Raw genomic sequence first — 18,381 nt, 5'->3', positions numbered from 1 at the left:
AGTTTGGGACTCAAAGACATACGTCTGAGTACAAACACTCTTCCCTAACTGAGCTCTCGGATTCTTGCCTTTCCCTTGCAGACAAAAATGACCACGATGGGGTAATATCCAAATCGGAGGTGACCTTTTTCGTCTCTGCTTCTTACCCAGACTAATACTATATCTGGTTGCATTCCAACCAACATATGCCATTAACTCATCTCTGGGAATAGTTCTATAAGTATCGATCTCTCTACTCATGTTTAAAACTCCTTTCACCAAAGCTTGGTTACTCGTGTTCTCTCTTCCAAAACGCGGAGCATAAACCTCAAGGGCATAAAGGAACATAGTCTGAAAAGCCCACAAAGACCCGTTCTGACTGATCGGTAAAATCAAATAGGGAACACCTCTATCCGTAGTATGCGGCATAAGACGACACACCCAGCAATTAGTGATGTTCACCACCAACTGATGTTGATGCAATAACTGTATGAATGAGTTATTTACAAATTCTGACCTTCTAATCTGTTCGTGTTCAGGTAAAGTATGGAAAGAATGCAAAGAAGTAGTAGCAGGTAAAGTCGTAGGTTGAAAAATGGGTGCAGAAATCAGTTGAAGAGAAAATACAAACCAACCCACCAAAGCTAACGTCATGCTAAAAAACATCAAAAGACATGTGATTAGAAAACATTTGCCGTGCATAATTTTACACAGTTTCTTCTTAAAGTTCATTTTCTCAACGGCTCTCTCAATCTCAAAAAACTCCATCCTCTAACTCAGTGGTTCCCAAACTTTTGACTCCTGAGGACTCCCATTGAGTCACCACTGGAAGCCGGGGACCCCCAAGCAATGTGTATGAGTTAAATTTCAAAATTAAAACAGTCATTCGAAAAAAATACACACGTGTGCACACAAAACAAATACTCAAGGTACTAAGGATTTTGGGGCCAGATATACGACCATTTCATTTAGCGCCTCGCAATTGGCGACACATTGCGAGTGGCAAATTGCGAGTCGCTAAATGAAATGTACAACACTGTGTTTAACACTGTTTGGGATTCCCAATGGGGTCGTAAATTGCGAGGTTCATTAATATTAATGAGCCTCTCGCAATCTGCGAGCCCATTGGGAATGCCAGCCGTCCCAGGGATGGTGGCCTGCTGGGCTCTGCAGGCCACCATGTCTCGGACTGCTTTTAAATAAAGCAGTTTAAAAAAAAATGCAGCCTGTTTACCATGCATTTAAAATAAAAAAGAAAATGAAACGTTTTCGTTTAATTTTCTAAGGGCAGGCAGAGGTCCCTGGGTCCTCTGCCTGCCCTTAAAAAATAATTTTGCATGCATTTGCAAAGGGGGAGGGGTCCCCTGGGGACCCCTTCCCATTTTCGAATGCATTACCATCTACTTGAAGTAGGTGGTAATTGCGACTGTTTTGCGACCGCAAAACATTTGTACATGGTTTTGAGACTCTCTATTTGGAAGGGAATGCCCCTTCCAAACAGCAAGTTGCAAAACCTATTTAGCGAGTCGCAAACAAATTGCGACTTTGTGGTACTTAAAATTCTGGACCCGTGTTATAAACATCATCGTATCATGACGATTTTGGTATCAGCAGACCGAGAATGACGAGTATACTATATACGAGCATTTTCGGTGTGTTCGAGTGATGAGATCACCACTAAATCAGAGTTTCCGTCCTGAACCCTCGGGGTCCATTTTGTGAGCGCCAGCCATTTTGTGATTGCCCTCACATAGGCCAATGACTAAGGCCAACCACGAGTCTGAAGGACACATACACCTTTGCTGACTCCTCTGTGACCTGGGCAAGCTGACTCCACTGCCTGAAGCCAAACCTGTTTGGCCAGTTCCTTTCCCAGTGGTCGAATGAGATTAGTATCAAGGCACAACATGTCATAAACCTTTCATCGTACACGAACCATGCCTAATCTTACACACACCTGTCCCTGTTTCTTTCTTTATGACTTGCTTTACGAGGAGGAGGTGCCCGTTTTTATTGGGGGTCCGTCGATATCTGATGAAAATACTGGACCTTGCCGGGTAATTGATTGTGGGCTGGACAAACTGAAATATGGGCTTGTCATCATGACTCTGCTTTTTTTTTGTAGTGGAAATATGTGAACGGTTAACTGTAAAATAAGGAATGTTTGCCTAAAGCATAACATTTTGTATAAAAGGAGAAGGATGGCTTTGTAAGATTGAGCAGTCTCCTGAGAATATACACCGTGTGGTACTTCTAGGACAGCTGTTATTATTATTATTATTATTGGGACATTTGTAGAGCGCTGCGTTACGCACACCGGCGTGTCCTCGCGCTAAAAGAGGAAGAGGCAGCGAACAGGGATCACAAAGACAGAGCAGACAATTATTTTGCGTAGAGGAATGTTTTCAATCTCGCTCGGAACCTGGCTTCCTCCGGCTCCAAGCGCAGGTCCACTGGAAGTTTGTTCCAGTTATTGGCCGCCAAGCATCTGAAGGACCTGCCTCCCATACGGGCTTTCTTGACTCTGGGGATCTTGAGGAGACCGCCCCCTGCGGATCGAAGCGCACGTGTTGGTTGATACACTTCGATCAATTTATTCAGAGGGACGGGTGCCCTGCCATTCAAAATTCGATGACAGGTGCAGAGGGCTTTATACTCCACTCTTCTCCTCACGGGGAGCCAGTGTAGCTTCTGTAGCGCCGCCTTAGAAGGCGCCCTTTTGGGCAGCCTGAGAATCAAGCGAGCTGCCGCATTCTGCAGCACTTGCAGGCGTGCCATGCTTTTCTCCGAAGCCCCCAGGTACAGCAGGTTCCCATAGTCCAACCTAGCTGTCACCAGGGCATGAACCAGGGTTTGACGGGCACTGATCGGGAGCAGGTCGAGGACCTTTCTTAACTTCTTCAAAATCCCGAAGCAAACTCCTACCACCCGATTGATCTGGGGGCCAAAAGTAAGATCCACATCAAACCACACCCCGAGATTGCGTGCCTCTTGACAGGGGGTCGGGGTAGGTCCAAAACACGGTGGCCACCATGCCGACGACCAGGCAGACTGGGCTCTTCCCACCACCAGCACCTCTGTCTTGCTGCCATTAAGCTTCAAACAGTTGATAGCCATCCACTCGGCAAGATCTTTCATGCACGAGCGGAAGCCATCGGCAGCAAGACAGGGCGCGTGCGATAGGGAGATGACCAGCTGCGTATCATCGGCATACGAAACCAATTGAAGACCATGACTCTCTACAATCGAGGCAACCGGCGCGACATACATATTAAAAAGGGTCGGACTCAATGACGAACCCTGCGGTACGCCTTGGCCCAAGGGAACCCCCTTTGAATAGCAGTCTCCCTGCCTAACTCGAAAGCTTCTCCCCGTGAGGAAGTCCTGGATCCATCTCAGCGCGGTGCCAGAGATGCCACCTCTGTTCAGACACTGTAGCAGGATGTTATGAGCTACAGTGTCGAACGCCGCGCTGAGGTCCAACAAGATCAGAGCCATAGTTTGGCCTGCATCCACCCCCTCCCTCAGATGTTCCGTCGCCATAAGGAGGGCAGACTCGGTGGAGTGGCGTGGCCTGAAGCCAAACTGTGTCGCGTGGAGCAATCCCGTCTCTTCCACGTGCTTCATAATTTGAGTATTAATCACCTTTTCTGCCACTTTGGACAGAAACGGCAGGAGGGAGATGGGCCTCAGATTCTCTAATACTTCGAAGCCTAGGTGGGGTTTCTTCCGGAGCGGGAGCACCACCGCCTGTTTCCACCCTTCAGGCAGCTTCCCGGAACTGAAGGAGATGTCCAGGACATGCCTCATATAAGGTTCCAAAACCTCAAGGCTTTCCGCCAGGCGTTTGGGAGACACTGGGTCCCACGGGGACCCTGATTTAACAGAGCGACAAACCGCTACTAAGTCCTCAGATGGAGGGGTGTAGAAGTTAGTAAGGTGCCCCGCCGACTCAGTGTCATCAAATGCTGCTTCGAGGTCTATCCCTGTTGTCGGATTGGGGAAAGTCGAGTAGATCTTCTCGACTTTGGTTGAAAAATATTCGGCAATACGGTCGCATGACTCCGTAGAGGAGCTCTCCGGCTCAGTAGGTGAAATTACCGTGGTCAAGGATTTGTAAATACCGAAGAGTTCTTTAGCCGAATTCTTCGACCCCAGAATTTGTCCAGCATAGTAGGCCGCCTTAGACTTTTTGATCAGCCTATGGTGCAGGCGCCTTTTTTCCAAGAACAATTCTCTGGCATTAATGTCATACGACACCCTCCATGCTCTTTCGGCTCGCCTACAATCTGCCTTTGTTAACCTCAGGTCACCACTATACCATGGGGCAGAGCGTTCTTTCCGAACCCCTGTGGAAGTGCGGCAGAGAGGGGCTGTCTGATCAAGCGCTTCAATAATGCGCTGCTTCAGATTTAAGACCGCTGTTTCAATGTCTTCGCCACCCGGCTGGCCACCCTTGCTTAAAGCTTGGTTGAAATCCTTCACCGAGAATTTGGCCCACTTCCTCCTGAGATAGTTACTGGCTGCAGCCAATAAATTCGATCTTTGACTTCACCAAGAAGTCGCTGTGTTTCTGTAGTCTGAAACAGGATGGGTGTGTCCCTGGCACCGCTGGGTTCTTAAAAACCCAGTACTTCAGTTTGCAAAATAGGCTATGTACGTGGCTCAATAGGTTTTTGCATGTATAAACGGGTTTGCGAACCCCTTCGCGCATATCAAAACAGATCGTACATCTGGCACTTGGTATTTTATATTGAAGTAATAGCCCCTCTGTCACATGTATTTCATTTGTTTTATAGCATCTCTCATACCATTGTAGGATGTCAGAGCACTTTATATCACACACATATAGAGACATTGAATCATACATGTAAATCAGTGTGTATATAAAATGTTTAAAGAGTGCTTATCTGGAAAAGCACAAACTCAGGATTCAGAGCATAACACAGTGGCTAGCACTGACTTTAACATTAAAAATGCATTTACACACAAATAAATATTTTTATCAGCATCAGGATAATGAATGGGAAAAAATATATGTTAATAACTGGTACCATGCAGTTTGCAAGCAGCTCTTTGATGACAGTTTATAGGTCCATATGCTAGATTATGATTGTCACTTATGAAGTGCACAGTAACAAAAGAATTTCTGTGACAAAAGCAGTAACCACGAACCTATGCACATAAAATACAGCTTTTTAAGATGCATGATACACGTTCTTTGCAGTAGGCACATTAACCCTCTGTGCTACATTAGTTCAATCAAAGCTGCCACTGAACAAAACTCTCCTCAGCTCCAGCAGGTACATTAATCACTGGCATTCTCTTGACACTTTTATTGTTGCTGGAAGGCTGCTAATTATACAAGAAATGTTTCTGTGCTTTTAAAACTGTTGCCTACGGACCCCCTGGGAATGTGTCACGGACCCCTGGGGGTCCGCGGACCACAGTTTGGGAAACACTGCTCTAACCGATGCTGGTCACGGCGGTTGGTTTTCTTCTGCTAAGGAATGCTTCTGTCAGCCCAGGGAACTCCCTTAGACCAACCAGAACCGTCGACCTTGCGTCTTCGGCTTGCACTCTCTAGTCTTTACACCGTGACCCTACAGCTGAACCTGGATGGTGGTGCACAAAAATATACCAAAAAAGTTTCTTGGCTGAGAGAGTTCAGTTCCTGAGAGAGTTCAGTTCCAAAAATCAAAAAAAAAGGAATTCATTTATTTTATTAGTCCATTGTTTCTAGGACGTAGATTATAACGCTCTATTCCAGGCCTCGTTTGAGGCTGAAACTACAGTTCAGGTTCAGTAGTGTCTAATGTTTGAGACACAGGCACAGCTTCTTGAAGGACATCGTCATCTCCTTTGTCGGAACCTCTCCACACCAACTCAGCGTCGCTAAACGGTGCAAACTTCGGCACCCTTTCAGTCTCTGAATCTGCAATACCTTCTCGGACCCACTGGTAGTACGACAGAGACAACGGCACCCTCTTACAATGTACACCGTGGATCCAGTTTTTCTTCCCGAAAAACTTTACTGAAGTCCTCGTAGATAGCAGGACTTGGTACGGTCCATTCCAGGGGGGCTGATCATTCTTAGTCCGCTGAAAATATTTCACCAGGACCCAGTCACCGGGATTGAGGATGTGACCTGGGTCCGCAGAAGCTGGCGGCAATTTATCATGAACCTGTTGATGTAAGACACGCAATTTAGTCGTCAAGTCATACAAGTAGTCCACTAGCATAGGGTATTCGATGTCACTAAACTTCGTTGGCCTCGGCACTCCCCAAACGTTTGACGGACGGCCAAAGACAATCTCATACGGACTAAGGCCTATCCGGGAACGTACTGTAGTTCTAGTCGACAAAAGTGCCAATGGTAAAGCATCAGGCCATTGAAGACCAGTGCTCGCTTGAATCTTAGCCAGCTTTAACTTTAACATGCCATTATAGCACTCAACTAAACCAGCTGATTGGGGATGATTCGCAGTGTGGAATTTCTGGTGAATTTCCAACCCTTCACACACTCTCTTCATCACCTTCCCCACGAATTACCTTCCGTTATCACTCCATACCATCCTTGGCAACCCAAACCTAGGGAAATATTCTTTGACCAGGACTTTAGCAGTGGATGAGGCAGTATTATCTTTTAGGGGGTATGCTTCTACCCATCTAGAAAAGGCGCAAACAACTACAAGGGCATACTTTAAATTATTGCACCTTTCCATGTGGATGAAATCCAATTGCAAAACCTCGAACGGATACGTCGGAGGAGCAAAGTGACCAGCTGGAGTTGGGGTTCCCTTGCCAGGATTATACATTAAACACACCATGCAATTCTTGACCACATTCTCCGCACATTTGGGAATTCCAGCATTCTGCCATACTGGAGCCAACAACTTACAAATCCCTTTCACACTGATGTGAGGCAAACCATGTGCCATAATAACCACTGCAAGCACGTGCGCATCTGGCAACATCCATCTTTGGTGTTCTGACAATTCAACCCAACAACCAGTCGAATCCAATCTACCCGTAGTTTCTCTCCAAACATTCTTCTCACATTCAGTAGCTTCAGCCTGTATCGATTTCACACTCTCAAACGTATCTTCGCACATTCCAACATCACCAATCCATCTCGCAGGGCCTGCCACATACATTCGACTCATCAGATTTCTTTCTGTGTCTTTCGCAACTTCATCCGCAAACGCATTACCACGGCCAACATCATCCGAAACCTTCCGATGAGCACTACACTTCACAATCGCAACTTGCTTTGGCAAAGTAAGTGACTCGAGAAGCTCATTCACCAACTGTCCATGCTGAATCTTAGTCCCATGGGATGTGAGGAATCCCCTTTCTTTCCACAAACGTCCAAAACTATGGGCAACACCAAACGCATACTGACTATCGGTATACACATTCACTCTCTTTCCTTCAGACAAAACACACGCTCTCGTTAATGCAATCAATTCCACTGCTTGTGCTTAATTATAGCTCACTCGTTCAGTTTCAACAACTGTACTTAATGTCGTCACGGCATATCCTGCAGTCATGTCACCATTCGGAAGCTTGTAGCATGAACCATCAACCCATAACGTACCATCAGGATCCGGAAGAGGAGAATCTTTTAAATCGATCCTACCCTTCGTCTCCTCTTCCGTCCTCAGAAAGCAATCGTGCTGTACCTAACCATCTGTATCCACAGGCATCGGCAACAATGTTGCTGGATTCAATACATTGCATCGCTTAATATGCACATGACTAGCCAAAAGTGTCAACTCATAACCCGACAACCTTGCACTAGTAAGGTGTTGAGTTTTTGTCCGATTTAATAAAGTATCCACTGCATGTGGAACCATCACAATCAACGTATTATCCATCACCAGTCCAGCAGACTGTCGGATAGAAACAGCCGCTGCCGCTGTAGCTCTCAAGCAACTCGGCAACGCTCTAGCAACTGGATCTAACGTTGATGAAAAATACGCGCATGGACGCTGCTTGTCCCCAAAAGATTGTGTCAACACTGACAACCCACATCCCTCTCTCTCGTGCACATACAACGTGAAAGGCTTGTTATAGTCTGGAGTACCCAACACAGGAGCCGAACACAATGCATCACGTAATTCTGAAAAACTTTTCTGACATTCATCAGACCAAGGAAGAGGATACGGAGTATCTTTCACAGTCAATGCTAACAGAGGCTTCGCCAACAATGAAAAATTAGGGATCCATTGTCTACAATATGATGTAATACCCAAAAAGGCAAGAACTTCTCTCTGTGTCGTTGGCACACTCATTTGCGCAATCACCTGAATTCTTTCTGGGGTCAATTTCCTTCCCTCCTTCGACAAGAGATAACCTAAGTAGGTTACCTCTTGGCGGCAATATTGCAACTTTGAAGGCGATACTTTATGATGCAAGTCCGACAGATGTCGCAACAAAGAAAGAGTAGCTTCTTTACAAGTTTTCTCATCATCAGCGGCCACTAACAGATCATCCACATACTGAATAAGAGCAGCACCAGCAGGCAACACAAGAGTATCAAGTTGAGTTTTCAAAGCCTGACTATAGATAGAAGGACTTTCACAATAGCCTTGGGGAGCTCTCTTAAACCGGAAGCTTCGGCCTCCTAAAGAGAAGCCAAAAATATCTCTACTCTCCTCAGCAATTGGAATACTGAAGAAAGCATTTTTCAAGTCTATGACTGAAAACCAGGCAGCTGAAGTAGGAATCAAAGTCAACAAAGCAGTAATATCCAGAACAACTGGAAACTGTGGCACAACAATCTTGTTAACCTCTCTAAGATCGATCACAAACCTGTAAACAGGTGGCTGAGAAGAGTCAGTGCGTTTCAGGACAGGCAAAACAGGACTGTTATACACATTACCTCTCGTTTCTTTAATCACACCTTTCTCAATCAGATCATAAATGATTGCTAAAAGCGCTCTTTCACCATCGCTAGAAATCCAATATTGGGGAATAAGCAGCATTTTAACATTCGCTTTAAGCATTACAACATAAGGTGGAATCACCAAAAGACCAACATCATTAGGACCTGTAGCCCAAAGATTATCAGGGAGAGAACGCAATTCCGGTGGAAGCCGATCTTTAGACAAATACATCGGAGAGATCACTTTCTTACCCAATGTAAGTTGTACTCCCGCAGGAGAACAACGTAATGTTGTATGCAACCTTTTCAACAAATCCAAACCCAACAAATTCTCACCACAACCTGTCGTTAAAATGAGAGGTGCTTCCAACTCACAAGGCCCTATAGAAAGAGACAAGGGACTAGAAACTGGGTTACGAACTGGGGCGCCAGAGAATCGTACTGAAACATTAGTTAAGCCAGACAAAGGTGCGCCAGGGAGTTTAGAGTGCATAATAGAACTCTTTGTAGCACCAGTATCCAAAAGAAAAGGCTCTACCACACCTGATTTAATCACTTCAACATACGGTCCACTCTGATCTACTGGAACTGAGACTACTCCCTTACTTTGTCCATGGCTGTCCTAGTTATCATTATAACCAACACTCTCACCTTCAACGTAGTAATCCTCAACATAGTACTGAGTCGACTGACCAGATGCAATTTTCTGTTGATCAAAACAATTCATAGAATTCTGTGGGGGAAATGAACGTTCGTTCTGAGGAAACGCACCACGTCCTCTACCCCTAGACACTTGCTGAAAACCACCACGGCCTCTCGGGCCGTCATACCACTCGCGCGCTGTCGCAACACAGGGCACTCATTTTTATAATGGCCTTCCTCCCTACAATACGCACACTGATTTAAACCGAAGGGTGGTCTTGGAGGAAAATACCCAGCGTTTTGTGGCGGTCTCTGAAATGGGGGAGGTTGCTGAAACTGTGGGCGTTGCTGTGACTCTTGCTGATTCAAGCGAGGCGGATACGCCTGCTGCAAAAGAACCTTTGTCTTTAAGTCTTTGGTCTTTTTCTCTACTCTTTCTTTCTCGTCCTTGTCCCTATTCTCGTAGTACTGTGCAGTCGCTAATATCTGGGCCGACGAGGAAACAGCCCAAGAACTCTCAGAATCTTTCAACTTATTACACAGTTCAGGAAGTAAGTTAAAGACAAACTTATCTACGAACAATCTTTGCCCACCTTCCGTACTCATATCCTGACCACTATGATCTACAAATGTTTCTTTAAATCTAGTGAAGAAATTAGATACACTTTTGTCCTTCTTCTGCTTACATGCTGCTAACTTGTCCCAATTTACTCATAACACTGGCATCATCGTCTTCATTAAATTAATAATTCTACCTGGCAATTCCGTAACCAAAGGTTCAGGTTTAGCACCTCCCTGTTGTCTACCATCCGCAGCAATAATATTTGCCCAAGTATCTCCTAATTCTACCCCATGATTCTCATGACGAATCTTTGCCCATAGAGGTTGAGGTACTACATTACCCAACAGCATATCTATGTCTGCCAAATTCATGATGCATGCGTCAACTGTCTGGGACAATTCTTTGTAATAGCCAGCAGGATTCTAACGGGGATCAGGTAAGGTCTGCTTAAGAGCCAAGACCTCTGCTCTCTTCCATGGCACATGTACCCATACTCGCTGAAAATGAGCCGGTGCGGCAACAATACCCTGATTTACATTAGCCTGAACAGCTTCCTTCCATACAGGAGGAACTTCTCTCATGGGATACTGTCTGGTTTTCGTCTAACAGAGGAATCAGGTTCGTACAATGTCTGAGGAGGAAGGCTAGATCTAAAAGCCAGTATCGTCTCTACGGCATCTGTAATATCAGATTCCACTATCATCCCTTTAGCAAAATCCGACTGAACATCAAGTAGTTTGCGGGATCAAACCCAAATCATTATCTTCCCATTACTGACGCAGAAACATACACATCACATTAAAAACATACCTTTGCTTAGGCGGTTCCCACTGAAAGAAAACATCCATAACTGCTGGCAAACTATACCTTGAGGCATTTATAATCCATTTACAAGCCAACAAATCCAACACAGCCCGTTCCTCGGAACCAGGAAGCTGACTACGACTCTGCTTACGTTCCGAAACAGGGGTCATATTCAGTGACCCAAACAATGGAGACAATAAACTAGAAACAGTTTCTGTCATTCGTTTTCGAACAGAAGGAGAAGAAGCAGTCATAAGAACAGGAGAATAAGTGTTTTGAGGCAAAGAAGGTGTAGGAATAAGAACAGTAGGAGTCTCAGATGCAGAAGCGGAAGGCAAAGGAGTTTGAGGCAAAGCTGATAGCAAAGCTGGCAACCATAGAGCGGGTTGTGCAGGAGGAGGTAAAACCATCTGTGGAGTACCAGGTGGCTGAACAACAGCAGGAGGTTGAACAACAAAGGGTGGAACAACCGGTGGTAATGGAGGCGCAGTAGCACCCTGCACATAAGGAGGTAGTAATCTCAGTAAATGAGACATCAAAGGATCTTTCTCAAGATCTTCAATCACTTTCAGAGGAGTAGACGGCAAGGCCGGATAACATTTATCTATGGCCATGCAACGTTGCCTATCTGACACCTCAATTGCTTTATCTTCTTCATTTTCTTTAAACTGCCTAGCAGCTTGCATTATTGATACATCCTTTTCTCTTTTATCTCTTTTAGCTTGTTTAATTTCTCGCTGTCTGGCTTCTTTACACCAAAGGCGAAAGGAGTCAAACATTGCCGGCCGGGCTTTCTTCCTAAATATTTAGTTTCTAAATTGTCTAAAATCTCTGTATTAAAGCTACCATGTTGGGGCCATTGTAAGGCACCATCTTTTCTAGTGTAGTGGACCCATACTTCATTGAACGTAATGGGGCCCACGCCGTGTTTAGAATAGAGCTCATAAGTCGGAGTTCCAACCGGAGGTATCGGACACGAATCCTCCAATCGGGAATCTCTGTTGCAACCACAACCAAACCAAGTACAAAATTTACTATGATTAGGCATCTTCGCTCACAAATCGAGCTTCAAACTTCAAGGGATTATCTCTACTGATACACTCGTAAATATACAAGACCCTCGGTTTTGGAAATTGCAATTTTCAAATCAAAACTAAGGACCAAACAAACTAAGAACCAAAGAACCAAAAACTAAGGACTGGGGGCGACCCACTTTTACTTAACTGAGGTATCAGTCACGCCACCAGAAGACCCGTCTATCGTCTCGCCATACAAAGCATCACAAGTGGGTCCAAGACAGGGCGACAGTCAGGGCAGCAGTCCTTCGTAGCCGTCAGGAAAGCGGGAAGCCTCGCAGAAAAGACCTTCAGTCCACATTCGACATGCCGGGGTCGATGAAGTGGTGGCCGTCCTCCAGAATTTCCTCACGAAGCTCCTCACGATCTTCAGGCTTGGACCGGTACCGCTGAGGTCGCCCCACGTTGGAAGTGCCAACTGATGAACCGGGTTATTTAATACCCAGCGGCGCCAGGGGTACGCCCAAAGTCTTTGGGTTCCACCTGTCTTAGAATACAGAGACACAGAAACTTCTTGGTGGCATCAAAGATCAAATTTATTGGCTGCAGCCAGTAACAGAAATCCTAGAAATCATCACGGTATGAGTTCTCAGGAGACTGCTCAATTTTACACAGCAAGTCGTCCCTTTTTATGCCAAAAATCACATTCCAGACAAATACCTAATATTTACAAACTGTCCAATCACATGTATTCACACCAAAGGTATCGCATGACAGTAAAAGCCACTTTTCAGTTGCCCAGCTCATGATCAATCATCGGTCAAACCCAACATTCTTCTTTAAACAGGTTGAACGAACCCATAATAAAAAAGGCCACAACCCAATCATAAATAGACCATAAAGAAAGGAGCAGAAACAGGTGAGAGTAGGATAAGGCATATTTGTGTGCAATAAAACTTTACGATGTCCTGTGCTCTGATCCTTAATCTTGATCAGCTAGAGGGCAGTAACTGGTTTAACAAGGTCAGCTTCAGGCAACAGGGTCAGTTCACTCAGGTCAAACAGGAATCGGCACGAACTGGAGCTAAGGTGTACATGTCCTTAAAAAGACTAGTTCAGCCACAGTCATCGGCCTATGTGAGGGCAACCACAAAATGGCTCCCATACACAAAATGGAACCCAAGGGTTCAGAACGAAATCCCTAAATACGTAGTGAATCCATCGGTCTAACGTGATGAAAACACTCATACTTGCCGCACTAACTAGTTACGGTTCGCTAATATCAAATTCGTAACGAAACCATCACCTTTATGAAACGGGTTCAGAATTCACGGAACCTCACTTCTAAAGCCAGGACACCATATCTAAATATTTATACAATTGAAAATAATTGCTAGTGAGGCTGAGTCATTTGGAAATTTTAGAGAACCAAAACATTTGACACAAAAAATAGTGATATGAAATTAATTGCATTTGGTTCTTTTGATTGCGTAAACCTTTTTCTGCCCCTGGTTCTCTTTAAAACAGGTGCTAGCCGAAAAGCCTATAAAGCTAGTTTGAGATACAGCCTAGCACACTAGTTCTATGTCCAGTAGAATAAGACGAGGTCACTGTCAGAACTTGGAAATGAAACCGTTAGTTACCGTAAAATGCTAGAAAGAGCATAGCACAGCCACAGGGCCAGAGTTCCATCCACCATGGCTCTTTTGGTATGGAAGGCTTTGTGAACCAATGATATTCAACTAAAGAGAGATGGCTCCCTATCGACTTGGCTGCCTGTCCTGTATGACATGGTGGGTGTTCACCGAGAACTGGTTTCTCAAGCTAGGTGGCGGGCTCGCGGATGCTCAAACTAATTTAAAAGGTAGTCTGATTGATGAACAAGACAGCTGTCCCTAGCTTTTATTGCAGTGTACAGAATAAAAAGGTCATACATTTCTGAAACACCTAGTTGCTGACTCCGGAGGGGAGGATAAAATGATAAGAAAATGGCAATTTGCCAACAGTTATGTATTGATACATTTTCACTGTATTAAAGCCCTTAAATGGCTTGTAATTGCGGGTATAAGTCCGGAGCTCCAACATACCAATGTTTGTCTTCATGTTTTTTCTCTTTTTAATTTAGAACAATCTACCCTCAGTGGGTGGAATCTTCTAATTGCCTTATAGCCCTTCTGCCACGGGATATACCAGTTGTTAAAGGCCCTGAACCCGTTGCAGCCCCGAGACGCATGCCCTTGCAGGGGGCCATAAGGCTATATTAAAGCCTGCCTGACCAGAATAGTATGTTTGGCTATCATGTACTTGATTGCATTCTTAAAACAGTACTTAACTGCAATGTTTAAATAAGTCAAGACATATTTAAACATTGTCAATTGAATAGAATAATTGAGAAAAATTCTGAGGGGCGCCCGACGATCGCTGTGGGGTTGGGGGCGTGACATTAAAAGGTTTTAAGACCACTGGTCTAGGGTGTTCCTCATCAGAGAGGTGTGAGGGGCCTGATGTAACACTGTTGGTTAGTCAAATCTTAAAGGAGAGGGCACAGAGACTCAAAGCTGATGGATTTCAATGTCGAACCTGTTTATCACCACTTAATCATCCTCACAATTGCAATAAGTGACTAGATCAGGACACCTCCTCCCACGTCCATATGGGCTGCCAGCTAGGTATATTCAGCACAGGTTTGGAAATCAAGGTTTGAGATGTAAAACATGAAAGTAATAGAAACATGTACGATTTACAAAGGAACGGTGATGGTGATGCCAAGCCCTGTGTGGCACTGTTAGTACTGCCAGCAAGAGTGTGTACATTTATCTGCTAACAGCGCCGCTCCATGGGAAAGGTCAGCCGTCCCTCATCATACCTGCAAACCAAACCTATTCTAGACCCTCTCCAGCTGCACCTGTAGGCGGCTGGAGAGAGAACACTAAACTCTCTCTCATAAACCCACCTTTAGCAGACATGGGGGTGAGCACTACAGGCAAAAACAACAAAACTAGGGCTGCTGATCGACCCCGATCACAGGACCAGAGTGTTTGGTCCTAGAGATCCACGAGGACTAGTTTTGGCTATTCTGGCCTGGTCAGGTCTAACCAGGACCATCATTAAGTATTCTTAGCCCTCAATGCTTACACCTTAAACCCCTAAGCATATAAACCTTAAGTACATATAAATTGAGTAACAGAAAGTGCCGTAGCACTTCTTACGAACATTGAACGTTGGGAATTGGAATTCCACTGATAAGTGACAATGATAACAGTGTGTTGGCACCGCTAATTCAGGAGCAAAAACTAAACTCTAGATGCAAGAGTCGTGGTTTAACATGGGGTTTGAAAATTAACAGGACTTACCACCCTTACACCTCTGAATATGTCTAACTGTATAGAAGTATATCATGCAGGGCTTCTTTGGATGACATTTGTGCAAAAGCAAAGTAATGGTGTAAGTGTTGTGTGACAAAGAATACAAAGTAATGGATATCAAGTTTTTCGCTTGTTTGACGAACCGCCAGAAAGGTCTATCTCCTGGGCAGGGTTGTCTTCCAGGTGACGTGCGAGGTCTTGGGGGTTTGTAAAGATGCTTGGTTTTCCATTCTCTAATATTCTGAATTTCAAGGGTCCTGCAAAAAATAATTGAATGTTCTTCTTCCTCAGAATGTCCCGAAGTTGTAGGAATCCTTTCCTTGTGTCAACTGTGTCTTTGGAGTAATCCTGTGTAAAGGTAATACGTTGGCCTTCCCAGGTGACATGATGATTTTTCCTGGCGTAGTTTAAGATGGCTTCTGTGTGTTGGTAGCGGAGCGGTTTGCAGATCATGGGGCGAGAGCCTTTTCTATTTAGAGGGTTGAACAGCGGGATTCTATGGGCTCTGTCCAGTTCCAGGCCCTGTTGGAAGTTTATCCCCATTATCATTGGTATTCAAGCTTCGAGGAAGGCTACGCATGATCCTACATCAGACTCTGACCCTTCCAGAATACCGAAAATACGTATGTTCCCTCTCCTATTTCGGTCTTCCAATTCCGCGTTCTGTTTCTTAAGCTCACTGGTGATGTTGAGGAGGTGTTTGATCTCTTTGGTGGCCTGGGAGGTCGTGTCTTCAACATCGCTTATTCGTTGTTCCGCTTCATCAATTTTCGTGTTCATAGTGTTCATATCGGCATGGATTGCGGTTAGTTCTAGTTGCATTGCATCAGTGTTTTGTTTCGTTGATTTGGCTAGGTCATGGACTTCTGCTAATTTTTTTAATATCATGTCCATTGTGCTATTTAGGTCTGGTCTGGCTTCTATCAGTGATTCTGAGATGGTTGTTCCGGTTTCACTTTCTTGTAGGAGGATCTGCTCTCTTTGTCCGCCATTTCTAGTCAAGAGGTGGTTGAGATGGCTAGGTGACGCGATGATTAAGGGCAGGCTTACTCTCAATGAGCTATATCTCGTAGGCTGCAAGGTCGATAAGGATCCCAGGGACTGCGCTTGTCAATATAAGCACATAGATACAGTTAAAGCCCAGGTAGGTCCACAGGTAGGATGATGAGTGTGCCTATGATATCAGCAGTAGGAACAATTGGGACAAGTAGTCAGCGCAGACACAGTAATGCAGATAATGTTAATGTCCAATTGGCAAAGTTAACATCCAAGCCAATGGGTCAGAGGAAGCTGCAACCTTGATTCTGACCGTATACCGCCTGTGAAGGCTTTATAACATTTTGTCTCTCCTGAATGATAGGTATTGTAAGGCAGACAGACTTAGCTGGCAATGGAGTTGGGTCACCATCAGGAGAGGCTTGCCTCTATACTTGCGCCCAGTAATTAGCGACAGCAAACACCCACATGACACGGAATAGAGCCTTAGCAGAGAACCTTAATATTGTATCTCTGAATGTTAAAGGCCTCAACCATCCAGTGAAGCGCAGGAAATACAGAGCGAAAACCAAAGAGGACCTCATCCTCCTACAAGAAACCAAACTCTCAGAAGAAGACGTAGGCTTTATAAAACATAACTGGATCCCTCATGTCTTATGCTCCCCAGCAGACCATAAGAAACAAGCATTGGCACAGCCAATAGGTCTCGCCTTTGCGACCTTATAAGTGCTTGTTATCCAGCACAATATCCTTGGTGCAACAACCTCAACTGTTGCATTGCTAAACACTTATAAGGTCCCAAAGACGAGACCTGTTGGCTATTCCAATGCTTGTTGGTGATGTGAGGAACTTCGGTGTTGTACAGGAACAATGGTGAAAAGGCTGGCACCATAGTTGGGGACTTGAACAGCTGTGCCATGGGACAGAGAACTTGAGGATGGAGCCAAGCTGTTACCAAAGGACAGCATGCAAGCGCCACTGGGAAGGTGAGAGTTTGAAAGAAGGCAATTAGCTTGGTGATTTGGGGTCCAAGAGACAACTTTTTGCAGGAGGAACATGTGCATTTCCGATGCCAGGTCCTACCCAGGCAGGTCATAAGGTAAAGTTAGTCTAGACAAAGTAAGTGTGCAATTTCACAAGGCTTAAATGTATGGTATAAGATGGTGCGGGAGTGGGGTTAGTGCTTTCTCGTTTTCTGGTTCCTACCAAAATACAACTTACACTCTGATGCTTCTTGTGAGGGCTATGGATGACAATGCTTTCAGCAAATGGAGGCCGGAAGGCAACTCACCTGTCTGGGGCTGGTGCATGATATACTGGACTATTGTTGATTCACATATTGATCAATAATGCAGGCAAGACATACTCAGGCTTCATCAGTCATGAGAGGTATGGCGCACATGCTGTCCTGTTAACAAGAAGGAGAATCCTCTCTGAACATTTTACACAACCCCTTAGACGACTCATCTTGTTTAAATTTCAGGCTCTTAGGCTGCAAAATTATAGAAATTTGGAAATTTAACTTTTGTCAAAGCTAAAGTAACCTGCAAATATTTTATTCATGAGCAGGAACAGCCCATATTTAAATATTGCACTGCAGAAAGGGCTTCAAATCTTTGGCCATGTGTATTATGAATTATTCAATGGGCAGAATAATCTCAACCAGTTACTCATTACATGGTACTGAGGGCAGGCAAATCCAGAGAGAGAGAAAAGTAACTCCTTTTAACCAGATTTTCAGAGGTGAAACTGTGCCTGTAGTAAAAAGAATGATGAGTTAGGGGCCCAATATAATTATTGGTCAACAGAGCAATCACCATTGGCCTAATAAAAGACTTTACTTCAGGCAAGACAAGACTACTCCACCTGCTAAATTTATAAATACCACCCAGCAGACAGTTCTTTTCAATGAATTTTACTGTTTGTTTCAAAGGAGCCCTGTAACAAATGGTAATCAATTTTTATTTTCAAAAAGACAGTCCCAAAATTAGATGTTATTTATGTAAAGACAAAAACGTAATGCTCCCCTCGCTATGAGTTTGATGTAATGTGATTAAATAACATTCCCTTATGACATAATTGTTGCAGAATCATCTTTTCACTGATATGTTTCTAAATTTATAAACT

This window comes from Lissotriton vulgaris, chromosome 1_1 (genome assembly GCF_964263255.1).
Source record: "Lissotriton vulgaris chromosome 1_1, aLisVul1.2, whole genome shotgun sequence".
NCBI lineage: Eukaryota > Metazoa > Chordata > Amphibia > Caudata > Salamandridae > Lissotriton > Lissotriton vulgaris.
Note: the sequence above shows the minus strand (reverse complement) of the source record.